General features: G+C 42.9%; 1 long non-coding RNA gene across 1 annotated transcript in view; it reads right to left on the reverse strand.

Moving 5' to 3' along the window:
• Positions 1 to 3368: 3368 nt before the first annotated feature.
• The window catches only part of LOC137636900 (uncharacterized), a 40540-nt gene continuing 25411 nt past the window's right edge, over positions 3369 to 18497 (reverse strand). The window contains exon 2 of the long non-coding RNA XR_011043275.1: positions 3369 to 3637. This is a non-coding gene — a long non-coding RNA (uncharacterized lncRNA). The remainder of the gene's footprint in view (positions 3638 to 18497) is intronic.

Consider the following 18497-nt stretch of genomic DNA (forward strand, 5'->3'; position numbering starts at 1 on the left):
ATCTCAATGTGCTACAACTAACACATTTCCTGTTGAAATATTCGTGGAGTTTTTGCCTGTTTTTTTTTTTTAGTGTTTTAAGTGATTTTTTATCATGGATGCTTCGGCTTCTTCATCGATTAAGTTCAGTACCCCTTTTTTTTTTGTTGGAGAATTTTGAACCTCCATCAATTATTTTTGTTTTGCATGCTTTTATTGTTCTGAGGCCGGAATGTGGTTGGCGCCATTGTATCATATTTCCAAATCGCTCGGAAACACTTAGTTATTTAGTCATATTATTGTAGTTGTGGTATGTTGATGGTATCCCCCCATCCTTCCTTGGTGTTTCTTGTGTGTTTTTTATCCGTATTGATTTAGGCTAGCCAACCTTTGCTGGCTGCCATGCCTGGTAAATTTTCACTATGCACCTTACCCTTCTTTCACCTAGCCTTACTGGTTGGGTGAGGATGTCTATCCTCCCATGCTGTCGATTCATCACGGCGGGGAGCTGCGGTCTTGAAGGTCCCTCTGGGATTTGGATAGTGTTCTCAGTTGTCCTAGGGTGACTGTTTTCGCTTTCCACTTAGCCTATGTGTTTTGCGAGGTGGCACAGGTCTTGGGATCCTGTTCCCAGTATCTACTTATGTTTACCCCTTGAAACATCTTACCCCTTGTTCTGATGCTGACTAGTAGACCTCCTTGTGTTGTCTTAACCATTATTAGGCTTCTCTTAGTCTTTGGTAGCCTTTGCCTGGTTGTGAGGACTTTTCCTCTGTGCCCTATCATGGCAGACCCTTTGGAACACTATTGCTGTACTAATGTTGCTGTTGGGCCTTCCTGTCATGCCACCTCACCCTTTTCAGTCTCTCTCATCACCACCCTCTTCTTCCTCTTTCCTTGTGCCTGTCATTGTGCCTTCTTGTAGGCTATCTCTACTGGCCTAGGTAGGCGAGATTTTCTCCTCCCCTGGTTAAAATCTCTCTGCCACCTTAGAGACCACCCTTGGGTGTTTCTCTGCCCCTTCCCCTTCCTAGTTAGGCCATAACCTGACTGTATTGGGACCTATGTTCCTCTTGTCATCTCACCCTTACTTTTGGGCTTTCCCTCAAAAGGTAGGCTAGGCTTGCCTACACACTTCTTCCTATGGCCTAACCCTATCCAAGCACATAGTTGGTATTCCTTTGGGGTCCTCTGCTGCCTTGGCAGTGCTTGTTCTGTCTACAGCCTCACTTCCTGTGCTATATCCCTCTTGCTAGGGAGTCTTCACTCCCTTGCCAGGGTAGCCTATCTAGACAGAGGTGGTGCCTTTTGTCTCTGCTTCCTGTCTTGTCAGATTGAGTTTTTTTAACACTGGCTGTGTTGGCTATGGGTCATCTCCTCTGCCACCTTAGACTAGTCATCTGCTCTTTCCCATCCCACGTCTGAGGATCATTTTCCTCTAGAGTTAGTAGATTGGATCCTGCCTGGTTGTCAGGACATCCTTTGAATTTATAGTTCTTAGCGTCCTGGCCGTCTTGTAAGCCTCTCATTATCTTAGAGGCTGCACCCCCACTTTTCATAAGTTAATGATAATGAACAGGTCTTGGCAGGTTCACTTATTCGCTGTCTTTCATTCCTGTATTTCACCTGAGAGAGAACCCTTCCCTATGGGATTGTTCACTTTGCCCTGTTGACTTTACAATGCGTCTGCCGCCTTGTGTCAACATACCTAGGGTATTGACAGGTCAGTCTTTTACTGGCTACTAGAAATATTCGCTGCCTCGGGGGCAGTTGATGCTGGTCTAGGCAGTACGATGAGTGAACTTGCCTTCTTAAGCTGTTCTGATAGACCTACTTTGGAGGTTCTGGTGTTCCTTTGAGGTGATCCTCTCCTCCACATTCCTACCACACCTTTAGTATCTTTTGCTTCATAAATTGCTACAGATTTCTGAGCTGTTTGGGATGTGTTCTTATTATGTTGAAGCTTAAGCTATTCCTTAGGGGTAGGTTTATTTAGGTTATAACGTGTTCTGTTTAACTTATTTTAGGAAGATATAATTTTTAATGATATGCACACAATGAATGTCTTATCTTTACAAGTCGCTGATGACATGGAGTTTTCAACGGTCACCTTTACCAGGTGGGTCAAGTTACCCTGTGGCCACAAGACCTGCCGGAAACATGCCGATTGTCATGTTTCCTAGGGATCCGTTGCAATCTGGGAACGTACCAACTGCCATGTTTGCACGGATCTCCTTCAAACCGGCTTCTATGACACAGACGTCTCCTTAGACGTTCGAGATTGACGTCGGAAGACGCTCTGACACTGGGAAAGAGGCTTCCAGAAGAGCTCTCAACAAGGTGCCCTTTATTATAGCTTTAAAACCGGGAAGTGTCGCCCTACTAGCTAAATAATATACGAATGTAACTGGCGACAGCAGCTGTAAAATGGCTGCCTCCGTTCTCGGCAACGCTCACCAAAAAAAAAAAAACTCTTAAATTATTGGAATTTAACTGTAAAAAAGGAGACTAAAATTACACCCAGGAAAGAATTAATACTCAACTTTCCAGATGACGAAGATGCTGGAGATTGCATGATGAAATTCCAAAAATAGTAAAAAACACCGGGCTAACGGGGAGCACAACATGCTTAGCAGGCTACTAGAAAAGGAATGCGTCGCGGTAGTAGTAGGGAAGGAGGTCCACCGGGTACCTAGAACGGCACCCCCTTCTTTTGCCAGTCTTCCCCCTTACATCAAAGAGTTTAAATCTATTCGGGGTAAAGATTGCCATGTGTTGTATCTAGAATACGTCCCCTGATATTATGCGATATCCTTTATTGGATACTCGCGCCAGGAGTTAGAATCCTGGAGACCTTCGGTTTAATTCTCTGGGAGTATCACTAGCAAATATCCCTTAGAAGGCTACCTAAAGGAACCCTTCCATCAGGACGACATGGCCCGAGCCCAAAAATCTCGTATAGAGCTCCAGTAGCGAATCCACAGCAGTGTAGCAAAATGGTTAAGAAACACACGCTCACTTCGATTACAATGGACTTCTGTTTATCATTCTTTATCACACTACATGAACAGGTTCTGGCCTCCACAACTATTTACCTATGTAAATAGACCCTAACCAGACATATCTCTTATGCTCTCGATATAGAACTCGACAGTGAACTGTTCAATACGATCCCGAAAGTTTGTGCTAAATTGAATTCAAATGCTCCCCCAAAAACCTCATTCTTGCACTTAGTCTCCTCAATAGATAACTATTCTGCTTCTTTGAGGGATCTTACTCAAACATCTATCTTTTTACTAGCTATGGCTTCTGGTGCTAGAGTCAGCCAGATTCAAGTACTAACTTTTCTAGGTATAATATAAAAAAAATTCTGGAGAATAAAAACTAAATACAGTAACAAACTTTATTTCATAGACATTAATTATTTCAAACCACAAACATTGCTTTTTACCTTTTATGATTTCATTTTCTTAATTTTGCTGGGAATCCTTCTAATTTTCCATCTACTCTGCTTAATTCTTTTCTTTTCTCCCAAGATTCTTCGCTTCTTCATGTTTAGGTCTAATTCATACTCGCTCTTTACTTTTTTTATGGTATCAGCATGTTTCACTTTAATTGGCCGATCTCCCATTTTTGTTCTGTTCATCTTCAGTGCCTTCTGAAATAGTAAGAAAAGGGCTAAGTAATGTTACGTAAGGCATTAATCAAACGGGTATTAGACGCCACAATCTTATAATGTTTACCTCAATGTTACATTGCAATAAAATTTTAAGTTTCATTTCTAACATAGACTGGACAGCAATGATGCAGATCACTATAGTTCAACATATCTAAACAGATAGTTTTCCCCTTGGAGAAAAACCCTGTTGTCAGTAATCCCTAACCCTTTAAATCATTTCTTCTTAAGTCTTTTCCTGGTGATGCAATACAGTATTTGGGAGGGTACTCCATTAAACTGACTGTATAAATCCTAATATGTAAACTCATTCCCCTTCTCCGTAACTAATAACAGTTATTCTTTTTGGTGCCTAGGTTTTTAGCTAGATTGAATGGTAGCATAAGAGATGAACACTTTGAACTACATGATTTAATAGCTTGGCCCACCTGCAAATCGCCTGTAAAAGATAACACACAAAGTGGTAGCATCTTCCGAAACGATTGTCATGTTCATAAATGCGATTTTTCATTTTATTTACAAATGTGAATGCTTACGTTAAATATTAAGATTTAAATTACCCATTTATTAATTCATGCCTTATACAGTAATGTATTTAAAACTGGATACTGGTAGATGTGGTAACAGGTTTCTTACCCAAAGACAAAATATCTGTTTAGATCTGTTATACTAAACCAACAGGAAAATTTTGTTAATCATCCGGTTTAGAGATTATGAAATGTGAAAATTCTCTGTGAATTTCATGAACCTTTCTGTACAAAAAAAATAAAGTACAATAAATTCTTTAGAAGTATATCCGACAAAATGCCATAAATAGCAAAACTTCTAGGATGGAAATAAGCATAATCCTTCATGGTATCCCAATTGAGCCTCTGTTTCTCCCGATGGTTGAACAGTAAAGCGCACTATTTTGGTGGCATAATTTTTACAACGCTCTTCAATAACATCATTAGGAAATTTTTATTAGGCCACAGAATGTAGTATGAATAATTTCATCTCCAAGCTCCAAAAGAAAAGCTTCAAAAACTGAAATGCAAAGTTTCAAAAAGATTAAAATTTGTCATTTATCAATGTTTCCTCAAAGTAATTTGTAATTTTCCTAAAAATACAAATCTTGACCTCTTCACAATGGATATATATTTCGTTGAAAGCTGAAACTACCGACAAAACTTTTAGCGCAGTATAACCGCCTACCGCTTTCTCACACACACACATTCCAGTAATATGAAGTCGCTTTTGATTGTAGGCACGACTAACCGTGGAACAGGTAACGGCTGATCACGTATGAGAAGAGCTCAAGGTTTGTATAGTTAGGAAAAATACCAATTTTTTTTTTTTTGCAAATTGTCATTTGTTCCAACACCTATTACATAACCTTTTGCTGGTATAATGGCCCGGCAGTTGACTTTCACATGAGGTTAGAAGAGGTACCCTGACGCCTCGCTAACTCTCGATAATGTGCGAAAGCTGGCGGGCTGGGCAATCCATGTGATTGCGTGAGAACTAAGCATTGTGATTTAACTAGGTAAGAATTCTTGGAGTGGTAAACTCCACTAACTTCACCTAGACATTGGCCAACTTCCCTCACAAAGAAGGCGGGAACATATCAAATATATTTTATATACTGTTAGACCTCGGTTATCGCAGTTTCCTGCTTCGCGGTTTCGGTTTCTTGCTCAAAAGGACAATGCAATACCTATCAAAAAATGTCTTTTATTCGCGATAAAATTTCACTCCGCAGAGATTTCAAATAGCCCGCGCTCCTCTACACTGGGTATGCTTCGCACTCCTCCCGCTTTCTTCGCCCAGCACAACGGAGCTCCCGCATCTTAGTCTGCCTCGCTCTTCTCTCAGCCACCTCGCGTGTAGTACGAAGGGCTGAAGTACACTGCCATTGGGAGAGACTTCGGTGCTAACGAGAGTACAGTGAGGTACATTAATAAAAACGAAGCCAATATATGAGCTGCAGTAGCTTCTAGTGTGTCTCAAAGTTCCAAGACTGCCTTAGGGGCGAGAGAAAAGGGCACCCTAAAAATGGAAAATGCCCTTTTCATAGGGATCCAAGACCAACACCATAAGGGAGTAGCTGTTGACTCGCTTGCCATCCGGGAGAAAGCCAAGTCTCTTTACTGCCATTTCTCGAAGGATGACTCCCCCAGCCATCAACCAGCCAAGATACCATAATCCTACAGACGCCTTTCCAAGCCAGCAGGGGCTGGGTTGAGAAGTTCAAAAGGCATTTGTCTGAAAAATGTGAAAATGACCAGGGGAATCAGCCTATGCGGAGACCACGTGGCAGCGGAAAGGTTCCCGGGTGAGCTAAGAAGCTCATTGATAAGGGATACGCTACAGAGCAGTTCTGGAATATGGATGAAACTGGTAAGTTTATGGACATTTTATATTTAAAATCAACTTTATGTAGTAAATTTTTTAAAATTTTGTTTCATATAGTGTCTTAGCGTTGACAAGTGTTTGCAGTAGGTGTAATTTACGATCCTGTATATACTGTATTTTTGCTAAGTTAGATTTATTTTTCGGTGACCTTCATTTATTGTACAAAACTGTACTGTACAGCATTTGGCTTATTGTTTAAATCTGTATTTTGAGTGTGCGTGGTTGTTCAAATCTTGTTTTAATTTCTTTAATGTAGACATGTGATCATTTACCCAAGCGACTACCATAACGTACTGTGGATGCATTCAGTACTGTTTTACATATGATCTGATTTGGCTAGTTTGCTTGCTTGCCTGCTTGTAAGATTGCTTGCTTCCCTGCTTGTAAGATTGCCCAGCCTTATGCTGGACATGGGATTGGATTTTTTTTTTTTTTTTTTTTTTTTGTGTGATTTCAATTGATAAACGGTTCAGTATTGTACCGTGTTTAATTTATCATTAAAATCATTGACTTGAGTGTGCATGAATTTTCAAATCTCATTTAAATTCCCCAACGTACAGACACGTGTCTGGCATTGGTGCGTTCAATAAGGTCATACAATCTACCATAATTTGTTCATTTTGAATGATTTTTTTGGTGCTTTCAGTTACCAAACAGTACAGTTTTTTATTTATTATTAAAATCCTTGCATTTTGAATGTGCGTGAATGTTGTAATCTTGTTTAATTTCCTTAACATAGACATGTGCCTACCGTAGGTACGTTCATTAAGGTTTTACGTACGATCAAATTTTGCCATTTTGATTTTTTTTTTTTTGGGTGCTTTAAATTACTGAACAGAACAGTTTTTGATTTATTAAAATCTTTGCATTTTGAATGAGTGTGAATGTTGAAATCTCGTTTAACTGCCTTGATGTAGACATACGTGGCTGCCATACATGCGTTCAGTACGGTGTTATGTATAATTGGCCATTTCAAATAATTTTTTTTTGCACAGTACATTGTACTGTACAGTATTTGATTTATTATTACTGTACAGTACAGTACAGTAGTCTTCGCATTTTGAGTGTGCGTGAATGTTCAAATCTTGTTTAAATAATTTCCCTAATGTAGAATAACAGGCTTGTTTTGGAAGAAGATGCCTCAAAGGACATTGATAGCCAAGGAAGAATGCCGTGCACCTGGGTTTACGGCAACAAAGGTCAGGTAGGATAATGATGTTATTTTTTCTCTTTTTTTTTTTTTTTCTTCTACTGCCCTACATTGTTTATACTGTTACATAAATTTAAATGATTTGTGAGAAATCAATTTTTACAAGTATTTGTACTTTAAGTTTAAGTTCTTAATCACTATAGTGTATTGTACTTGGTTTAATGAACTGTAATTCTAATGTGGCCCTTTCTGTCTTCCCCAGGTGTACGTTGATGATATGCACTAACGCCACCGGTCACCTTATCCAGCCTGGCTTCATTTACAAGTCAGCAAGGCCCTTTGCACTTCAACGTATCAACCTATATTTGCTGCCTGTGCATTGGGCGCACAATAAGAAGGCATGGACGATCCAGGAACTCTTCCAAAACTGGTTCCAATTCTGCTTCTTGCTGGAGGTCAAGAACTACCTTGAGAAGAAGGCCCTGGAGTTCAAGGTTCTCCTCACCCTCGAACACTCCCGGACATCCATCCAGCATTGGTGTAACGGAGCCTAATGATCAGGTGGTGTTCTTTCCTCTGAACACCACTTACCTGATCCAGCCTATGGACCAGGGGATAATAAAGAACTTCAAGGCCTACTACAGCCAGCGTGTGATGGCTTGACTCCAAAATGCCACAGACAATGACGACCTCAATGTGATGGAGTACTGGAGGAAATTCACGATAGCAGACCGTCTGTTTGTTGTCCAGGGTGCGTTCAGGACTTCGGAGGCTTCACTCCTAACGAAGCCTTCAACCAGATGCTGAAGAAGATCGTCACTTAGGCAAAGTTCCATGATGTATCCGAAGACAACATTTTCGAGTAGTTGGAAGGCCATGACCAGGAGTTGTCTGCGGAGGACCTTGTGGATCTAGTCCTGTCAGCGAGTGAGAAAGAGGAAGCACCCAGTGATGTCGGTAAGGAGGAAGAAGGCATCACCCCCCGAAGTTGGCGGAGATGTCAAGGATACTCAACGACTTGAAACAGAGGGCGTACAGCATGGACCATTCCTTGGTGCAGTCTCAAATTCATGCGTGTGATGGATGAGGGTTTCGCCGGCTAAAAGAGAATGCTGGACAACCTGAGAAGGTTGGTGAAGCAGCTACCCATCACAATGTTTTTCCCCCGTCAACCAAAACCGCCTCCGCCAACCCACGAGTCGACCATCGACACCACCTCCAATGGCGGCATCTCCTGCCCCTAACACCCCTCCTCTGGCAACCCCACCTCCAGAGTCAACCAGTGACAGTGATGACGTAGATGACCTAGTTCCCTTTGAATGGCAAAATATTTCTTTAATCATTTCATTTGACATTTCATCCATACTGCACTGTATAAGATATTTAATTTTTATTTTCATTTACAGTACAATAAATTTCATATACTGTAAGAAATATTTTCATTTAAATACGTACTATACTGTGACAGTACATTTCCTTTAGGTATTAATTAACTTGGAAATTAAGGTTAATGTACAGTATTACATTTGAATTTTATTCTTAATTACTTTGTACTATACACAAATCAATTTTAAATCTATCCTTACAGCAGTGATGACTCTTCCACGTAGATGTGTCATGCGCAGTTGATCCCTTAACCGTTCACATCATTCATTAATTGCACGGCATTTGGATCCCCCTCACCCACTGGTGTTTTGGCCGAATATTTTTCGGTAAGTACATGTACCATGCTGTACTGTGTGTACTGGTAAAGTACTGTAATGTATGTAGTTACTGTGTACATGCACTGCTCTTTACATACGGTAATTATATTGCTTTCCAAAAGTATGGTACAGTAGGTGGGGTACGGAACTCTATGTTGTACCGTAACACAATTAATAATGAATACTATTTATTTTTTTCACAGCTACTGTAAGTACTGAATGTAAATTCTGTCAAGTAAGCTGTTTACTAAGACGATGCAAGTTGCTTCAATATTCCTGTGCAGAACTTTGTGGTGAGAATACGCTACAGTTACAGTAGTCCTTGTATTAAATTTACTCTACCGTATACTATCATGAAGTATTTTTTTTTTCTTAAATTTCACTTTAATTATATGTTCTATTTTACTTTATATTTTTTCACAATGTAAATATTGCAAATATACTTAGAGAGTATGTATTGACTATTTTTTTTCCACAGATTTACTACAGAAAATTTCCATCGAATGCATACCTAGATGTGTACGTACTGCCCAGCCAATGGAATTACCAACAGTAACCCAACGGAGGTACCAACAGTAACAGTATGTATACTGCGCAAGAAACTCTTTACAGCACAGTATACAAGAACTTCGTAACTGTGGTTAGTGGCACTCGACACTTCTACAACTACAGTGCTGTATTATACTTATCGTACAGTACTGTACAGAATGAAAGTAAATGTAAGTTTTAAAATAGTAAAAAAGGATTTTTATTAACTTACATTACTTACAGTATGAATTCATGCATTGTACTATAAATGTTACCTGTAGCCTACGTGTGTGCTTAGTTGTCATTTGTACACGAGTGTAAATGTACTGTACACTGTACATATGAATATGAACTGTTGTAGAAACCAAATAAAAACAATATTAGGATGTATTTACTGTGTTAGTCATCAGCTTGGGCACCTGCTTGTGGCAAGGGGCAGTGACTCTTTAGTTTGGGAGCTAGCCCACCCAAGTATAACATTTATTTGCTATTTTTCGCTTATCACGACCGTGTATGTAATGTAACCCATGGGATAACCGAGGTCCAACTGTATTAGGTTACTCAAGGGATATGTTTTACACCTGCAGATGGAGGAGGACAGCTTGCAGAGTTCCATAGATGCTGTATCCCAAGAGATGGGAAGATAAAGAACAAGGAAGCCAGTCACTTGATTATTCTTCCCAGAATAATTCTTGGGTAATGTCTGCCTTTGACCGATTGTCTTAAACCACATGTACAGCCACTACAGGATCTATAGAGAAAGTATCCAGATTCTTGTGGATTACATCATGCAGGTGATGGGCTGTGAAGGTCGTCTGACGCTTCCAAACGCCCGCTTAAAGTAATTGCATCACAGAGTACAGTAGATTTTTACAGCTCGGTATGTATTACTGGTCCTAACATTATGAGCTCTGGGTCAACGACCTTGAGGAGTCTAGTCAAAATTCGAGGCCTAATTGATGACCTAATGACCTATCGAATCCAGGAAGATAAAGTATTCTTGGCGACTCTCCTCTTCACCCTGCCTGCACTCACAAACAACTTGATGTGTGAGCAAGCTAAAACTCCTTAGAACCCTCACAGGACACAATAACAATTAGCCTGGATCACAGGTTTCAGTACGGAGACAGTTAATCCGAAAAGGATTGAGGTTTCAGTACGGAGACAGTTAATCCGAAAAGGATTGATTCAGGGACAAAGTTAAGTGTTGCCTGTCCGTATCCCCCTTAAATGAGCAACATTGTACGTAAAACCATGCAACTTGCCAATTCCCTTCGAAGAAGCTATTGCGAGGAGGAAAAGGGTCTTGAGCATCAAGTCGCAGTTGATGACTGACTCAACGGCAGGGTTCGTAGTAAGCGAAATACATTTCAAGGAGGTGGTCTGACCTTCGGCTGAGAGCAGGTATACTTAAAAAACCATGTGAGGAGGAAATGTTGACTCTTCTTAACCTCTTAATGTAAAGGCGGAGCGTAAGGCTGAGCAGTAACCTTACACTGGCGACACTGAGTAGTGTCTTTCCTCCCAAAGGTATAACAAGAAGCCCACTATCACTGGGATAGTGGCACAGAGAGGAGCAATACTCGTTCCACAACACCAACCACAAGAGTTTGACCACTTCACCTGATAGATGGCAGATGACTCCCAGAGGTACCCCGACATCCTTTTCGCCACTGCCTGCAAATAGAGATGCTGGATAACCTCCAGGCTTGAAGATGTAGCCAAGCCACTGCCTTGTGGTATATCTGGAAGTGGAGGAAGCAGCCTTGGCTCCTATGTGATAGAAGGCCTAAAAAAGCAATCTGCGTGATGCCACATCGGAGCTATGAGGGTCATCAGCAGATCTTATCCCTTACTTTCTTTAGAAGCCTTAATAGGCAGAAGGGGGGGGGGGGCAGATACATAAACATTTACATTGTCCCACTGATGTTGGATGGCATCTTGCCAAAATGCCTAGGGATCTTGTACTGGCAGAAGCTTCCGGTTGAGGGATGTTGCAAACAGGTATAATGTCTGCGAACCTACAAAGTCAAGACTTCGTTGGCTATCTGATGACTCAAGACCACTCGAAGCCAACAATTCCAGTCTTCCTGGTCGGTTTGTCCCCCAGGACATTTTTCTTGCCCAGGATGAAACGGCCTCATACGGCAACTTATTTATCTTTCATCCATATTAGAATTTCTACAACTAGATGGTATAGTTGCTGTGAAAAGGTATCTCCTTGCTTGTTTATGTATGCCACTACCATGGTGTTCTTGCTCATCAGCGCCACAGTGTCCTGAAAGGAGGAGCTGTTGGAATTGTTTAAGATCCAGAAAGGCTGCTCCCATTTCCAGGTTTATGGGGAACTGCTCCTCAGACTCTGACCACAGTCTGGAGGCAGTGTGTTGCAACAGATGAGGGTTATGCCCTTTTTTTGATGCATCTGTGAAGAGCATCAAATCAAGGGGAGGAGAGAGGTGTACTTCCTTGAGGAGATTGGTGTCCAGCACCCAACTAAGGTCTCTCTTTTGCTCTGGCACCACTGGAACCTGAAGGTTAGGAAGGTTGCTGTGCGGACACTAGGTCTTCAGCTGCCCCTGAAGAGAATGGACGTGAAGTTGGCTGTGGGGAACCAGATGCTACAGGGAAGGCAAGTGCCCCATCAGAAAATGGAGTGGTACCTGTTTTAGCCCCTCTATTCTGCTTTCTGACAGAAAAACTTTGCCCAGTTGGGTGTCTACAGTATTTGCATTTAGAGATATACCAGTTTCTGAGATGGTTGCAGAGAGGACTTCTCGTGATTTACGACTATCCCAGATCAAAGCAACACTGTCTCGATGTAGGAGAGGGACCTCCACTGAGACTGCTAGAATCAGTCTGTCGTCTAGGTAAAGTAATAGCTGGATGTTGTTCTTCGTGAGCCCAGGCTAATCAAGGGAAAAGATCCTTGTGAACACCTGGGGGCGGAGGGGGCTGTGGACTGGTCAAAGCACAGCACTTTAAACTGGTATATTTTCTTGGTCAGCTGTTACTTATGAGAACCTCAGACCCCCACCGAAGGGAAAAGAGACTCCCCTAAGGAAGAGAGCTTTGTCACTTCGCTAAGGAAAATGACAAAGTCCTCTGGCCCTAAGTGTTGTCTGGGGGTCAAATGACCACCACTCTTACTCGATCATCCTCAAGAGACTAACGGAGCAGTAAATAGAGAGGGAAAGAGACGCTGGAGTAAGAATTCGGGACTTCTTTATCGTTGAAGATCCCTAAGGCGAAGAATCCCTTTTGAACTTTTGTCGCTTACCGAACCGCACCCAGTGAGAGGATGGTCACTCCCAATATTCGTTACAAGGAGACTCCCGTGAGCAAGAATGGCCTCTGCAAGCAGGACAAAGGGCATGAGGATCAATCTCCACGGCCGACATGAAGGTGCCCCAAAGGGTAACCTTCCACTCTATGATAAATCTGCATCATAGGGATCCTCACAAATTATACACACACCTGAAAAATTAAGAGAATTAAAGAAACAGCCAGTTTGTATTCCATAATATGATATTTTAATTATAAAATAAATTTTTGAATATACTTACCCGGTGAATATATAATAGCTGCTGCTCCAGCGGCTCGACAGAAAACACACACAAAAACTCGCGAGCGATCGCTATGAAGGTTGCGGGTGTGCCCACCAGCGCCAACTATCGGCCAGATACCGAATATACATGTAAACAGACCAAATTTTTCTCATCCCGCTGGGTCTCTATCGGGGAGGAAGGGGGGGCCTTTAATTTATATATTCACCGGGTAAGTATATTCAAAAATTTATTTTATAATTAAAATATCATTTTTAAATATTTAACTTAGCCGGTGAATATATAATAGCTGATTCACACCCATGGTGGTGGGTAGAGACCAGAGTTAATTAAGTTTACAGCGTATATGCTTAGAGTTTTTGACAGTTATATCATAACAAAACCCAAATATATAAAGGTACCTGGTAAGGAAGTTGACTTAGACGATTACTCTGCCTTATTAGTCTGTCTTCCTCACGAAGCCCAGCGATCCTCTTAGGATGCTGAAAGACTCCCAGGAGCTGAAGTATTAAGGGCTGCAACCCATACAACAGGACCTCATCAAAACCCTAATCTGGGCGCTCTCAAGAAATGACTTTGACCACCCGCCAAATCAACCAGGATGCGAAAGGCTTCTTAGCCTTCCGTACAACCCAAAAAACAATATTAAAAAACATTTCAAGAGGCAGATTAAAAAGGATATTGGAATTAGGGTAATGTAGTGGTAGAACCCTCACCCACTACTGCACTCGCTGCAACGAATGGACCCAGTGTGTAGCAGTCCTCGTAAAGAGTCTGGACATCTTTTAAGTAAAATGACGCGAACACTGACTTGCTTCTCCAAAAAGTCGCGTCCATAATACTTTGCAGAGATTTATTTTGCTTGAAGGCCACGGAGGTTGCTATAGCTCTAACTTCGTGCATCTTAACCTTAAGCAAACATCGGTCTTTCTCATTCAAGTGAGAATGAGCTTCTCGTATTAAAAAATCTGATAAAATATGACAAAGCATTCTTTGACATAGGCAATGATGGTTTCTTAACTGAGCACCATAATGCCTCAGATTTACCTCGTAATGACTTAGTACGAGCTAAATAGAACTTAAGAGCTCTAACAGGACATAATACTCTTTCCAGTTCGTTGCCTACGATCTCTGATAAGCAAGGAATATCAAAAGATTTAGGCCAAGGACGAGAAGGCAGTTCATTTTTGGCCAGGAAACCAAGTTGAAGTGAACAAGTGGCTTTTTCTGTAGAAAAAACCAATGTTCTTACTGAAGGCATGAAGTTCACTGACCCTTTTAGCCGAAGCCAAGCACACTAGGAAAAGTGTCTTGAGGGTGAGATCCTTCAGGGAGGCTGAATGTAATGGCTCAAACCTGTCTGACATGAGGAACCTTATGACCACGTCTAAGTTCCATCCAGGAGTTGCCAAACGACGTTCCTTAGAGGTCTCGAAAGACTTAAGGAGATCTTGGAGATCTTTATTGTTGGAAAGATCTAAGCCTCTATGTCGAAAGACCGAAGCCAACATGCTCCTGTAGCCCTTAATCGTGGGAGCTGAAAGGGAGCGAACCTTTCTCAGATGTAAAAGAAAATCTGCGATTTGGGCTACAGAGGTACTGGACGAGGACACAGATGCTGACTTGCACCAGTCTCGAAAGACTTCCCACTTCGACTGGTATACTCTAATGGTAGAAGCTCTCCTCGCTCTTGCAATCGCACTGGCTGCCTCCTTCGAAAAGCCTCGAGCTCTTGAGAGTCTTTCGATAGTCTGAAGGAAGTCAGACGAAGAGCGGGGAGGCTTTGATGGACATTCTTTACGTGGGGCTGACGTAACAGATCTACCCTTAGAGGAAGACTTCTTGGAAAGTCTACCAGCCATTGAAGTACCTCGGTGAACCACTCTCTCGCGGGCCAGAGGGTAGCAACCAACGTCAACCTTGTCCCTTCGTGAGAGGCGAACTTCTGCAGTACCTTGTTGACTATCTTGAATGGTGGGAATGCATATAAGTCCAGAAGAGACCAATCCAGTAGAAACGCATCTATGTGGATTGCTTCTGTATCTAGGACTGGAGAGCAATAGATTGGTAACCTTTTGGTCAACGAGGAGGCAAAGAGGTCTATGGTGGGTTGACCCCAAGTAGCCCAAAGACTCTTGCCCACGTCCTTGTGGAGGGTCCATTCCGTGGGTATCACCTGACCCCTCCGACTGAGACAGTCTGCCAAGACGTTCAAGTCCCCCTGGATGAATCTCGTCAACAGGGAGATGCCTCGATTTCTCGACCATAAGAGAAGGTCCCTTGCGATCTCGAGCAGCGTGAAGGAGTGTGTGCCTCCTTGCTTGGAGATGTACGCCAAAGTAGTGGTGTTGTCTGAGTTGACCTCTACCACTTAGTTTCGAAGAAGCTTTCGAATATCATCAAGGCCAAGTGGACTGCTAATAGCTCCTTGCCGTTGATGTGCATGCTCTTCTGACTTGAGGTCCACAGACCCGAGCATTCCCGACCGTCCAGGGTCGCACCCCAACCCAAATCCGACGCGTCTGAGAACAACACGTGGTTTGGGTTCTTGACTGCTAGGGATAGTCCCTCTCTGACTGATATTGCTGTCCCACCATTTCAGGCATGCCTTTACTGGTTCGGAGGCTGGGAATGATACCGTCTCTAACGTCTTGTCCTAGTTCCAGTGAGAGGCTAGATGGAACCGGAGAGGCAGAAGGTGTAGTCTCCCTAGTGAGACAAACTGCTCCAGGGATGAGAGAGTCCCTACGAGACTGTTCCAACTCCTGACTGAACAAACGTTTTCTTTTCAGCATTAGTTGGACTTCGAGCAGGGCTTGTTCTATTCGGTGGCAGACGGAAAAGCCCGAAAAAAAAAAAACTGGACTGCGAATCTCCATCCCCAAATATAGAATAATCTGGGATGGGATCAGTTGGGGCTTTTAGGTTGACCAAAAGTCCCAACTCCCTAGCCAGACTCAACGTCCAATGTAGATCCTGCAGACAGCGAAGACTGGACGATGCTCTGAGAAGCCAGTCGTCCAAGTACAGGGAGGCTCGGATCCCCGATAGATGGAGGGATTTTGCCACATTCCTCATGAGCCTCGTAAACACGAGAGGAGCAGGACTGAGGCCAAAGCACAGGGCTCGAAACTGGTACCCCACATTCCTGTAAACAAACCTCAGAAACGGTTGGGAATCCGGGTGTATAGGAATGTGGAAGTATGCCTCCTGAAGGTCGAGAGAGACCATCCAGTCGCCTTCCATTAATGCTGTCAAGACAGCCTGGTAGACTTCATCGTGAAGTTTGTCTTGACAATGAACACATTGAGCGCACTTGCCTCTTACCTACTCCTGCAGTGAACATGGCTGCCAGATCATTAGAGCCATCCCTGAGGGACTTGTTCCTGCAGAGAACGTGGCTGTCAGATCATTGGAGCCATCCCTGAAAGCCTTGTTTATGCATGACATAATTGTGCAGCAAAACTTAAAACGCTCGAAAATAGCTCTGAAGTCGACCATAAAATCTTGGAGCGTCTCATGGCCAGGCGCCAGGGAGAGTCTATGAGGTTTGAGAAGTCTATCTGGGCAGAGGCAGGAACTCCCAAGCCGAGAACTTCTCTCGTGTCATATCAGACTCTCGCTCTATAAGCTAGCTTAAAAGTAGGGAAAGCAAAGGCTGTCTCCCCCAAACTCCTCCTGGTGATAAACCAGTCGCCTAGCAAACGTAAAGCTCTCTTAGAAGAGCGAGAGAGCACTAGCTTATAAAACAACGGCTTCGAAGTAGCTAGGCCTAGTGTAAACTCTGACGTTTAGGCGAACGAGGAGCAGCAGTTACAAAAAGATCCGGACAAAGATCCTTAAAAATCAGCATGATTTATTTAAAGTCCATAGAGGGCTAAGCAGCTTTAGGCTCCTCTCCGTCTGACAGAGTCCTCAAGGGAATATCAGTAAGAGGGGGAACAGCAACTTCCTCATCTGAAGGAACCTTGTCCGACAATAGCCGAGTCTCAAGCAAGGGAGAGACCTACCGTGGTGGCAATGCTTTACAAGCAGAGTCCACACGCACTGGTGCATTAGTAGCGGACCAGGACGCAACGTCATGTAACTGCTTAACAGTCTGTGAACTGTCAACAACAACAGGTGCGGGAGGACGCTCGGCGTCAACTCGAGACTGTTTTGACTGCCTATAGTCTGAGCAGTCAAAACAACTCTAGACTGCGGTAGTTCTGAACGTCAACAGGAGCATTAGGAAGCTGCCTAACGTCCAAATGCGGCTGAAAGTCAACACGTGACCGCATCGAGTGAGGCTCTACATATCGTGACTGACGTGACTTAGCTACGCCAACGTCAACAGGACGCACAAAGGTTCGTTTGGGCGGCTGAAGGCCAGGATCTCGATGAGATAAACGGCTAGGATCAACGTGAACCTTATCGGCAGAATAGTCTTCCATAAGAGAGGCAAGCTTATTCTGCATGTCTTGCCGTACAACCCATTTAGGATCAACGGGAATGGTTGCGGTAAGAGACGAGGGTAACGTCTGTGACTGCAAAACCTTGCCTACAAAAAGACTCTCGGAGCCTGTGTTACGTTTTTGTTTAGGCGGCGAGCAGTCTTCCGATGACTGCATATGGTCAGAGCTGTCCTAATAGTTAGAACCAGGACGCTGGACCTGTCCTGAAAGGACTGACTTTCGCTTAAAGGGCCTCGAAACCTTGTTCCACGGTTTCTTATGCGAAAAGCCTTCGGATGACGAGGAGAAAATCGTCTCTCTCGTCTTATGGTAGGGGCGATCTTGGTGAGATACGCCTGATACCATAGAGGGAACGTCTGTTCGCTGATCAAGGCCTCTCGAACCCATAAGTCGTACGACATTACTTCTCCCCTGGGCTTGGGAGCTTGCAAGAGGTCTCGGACTAGGCGAACGACAGGCACGAACAGACGAACCCTCGGTCGCAACACTGATAACACTTTGCGCAATATCACTTTATCACTACGATTTTCTGTTTTGCACTTATTTCACTGAAATCGAATTTTTTAACAATTCACATTAGGTATGAATAAAACTGATTTCTACCTGAAGCACGCAATTCTACCCTCATCAAAAGGTTATAATTGCGAAATCAGTCGTATAATGTAAGCACATTAATACAAGCAAAAAACAGTAAACATATTTTAAGATAAAAAGATCAGTGGCTGGGAAGGAGACTAAACACTAGTTCATTCAAAACTACGTTTTCAATCTCTCACCGTACAGTGCCTTGGGACGAGAATAAAAACTAAAAACGTTTTATCCTTTCTCCCCGTACAGAGACTAGGGACGAGAGTAAAAAGCTGACTCGAGAACAACGTTACTCGCTTGGGACGAGAATAAAGATCGGAACGTTCTCTCTCCTCTCTCTCTCTCCGTCTCTACCTCTCTCTCTCTCTCTCTCTCTTGATTTCGCACCGAAGAGAAGAGCCCACTTACCTTTCGTCAATAAACAGGTTATTTGACCAAAGGAAAAAACTGAAAGGTTTT

This window comes from Palaemon carinicauda, unplaced genomic scaffold (genome assembly GCF_036898095.1).
Source record: "Palaemon carinicauda isolate YSFRI2023 unplaced genomic scaffold, ASM3689809v2 scaffold437, whole genome shotgun sequence".
Lineage (NCBI taxonomy): Eukaryota > Metazoa > Arthropoda > Malacostraca > Decapoda > Palaemonidae > Palaemon > Palaemon carinicauda.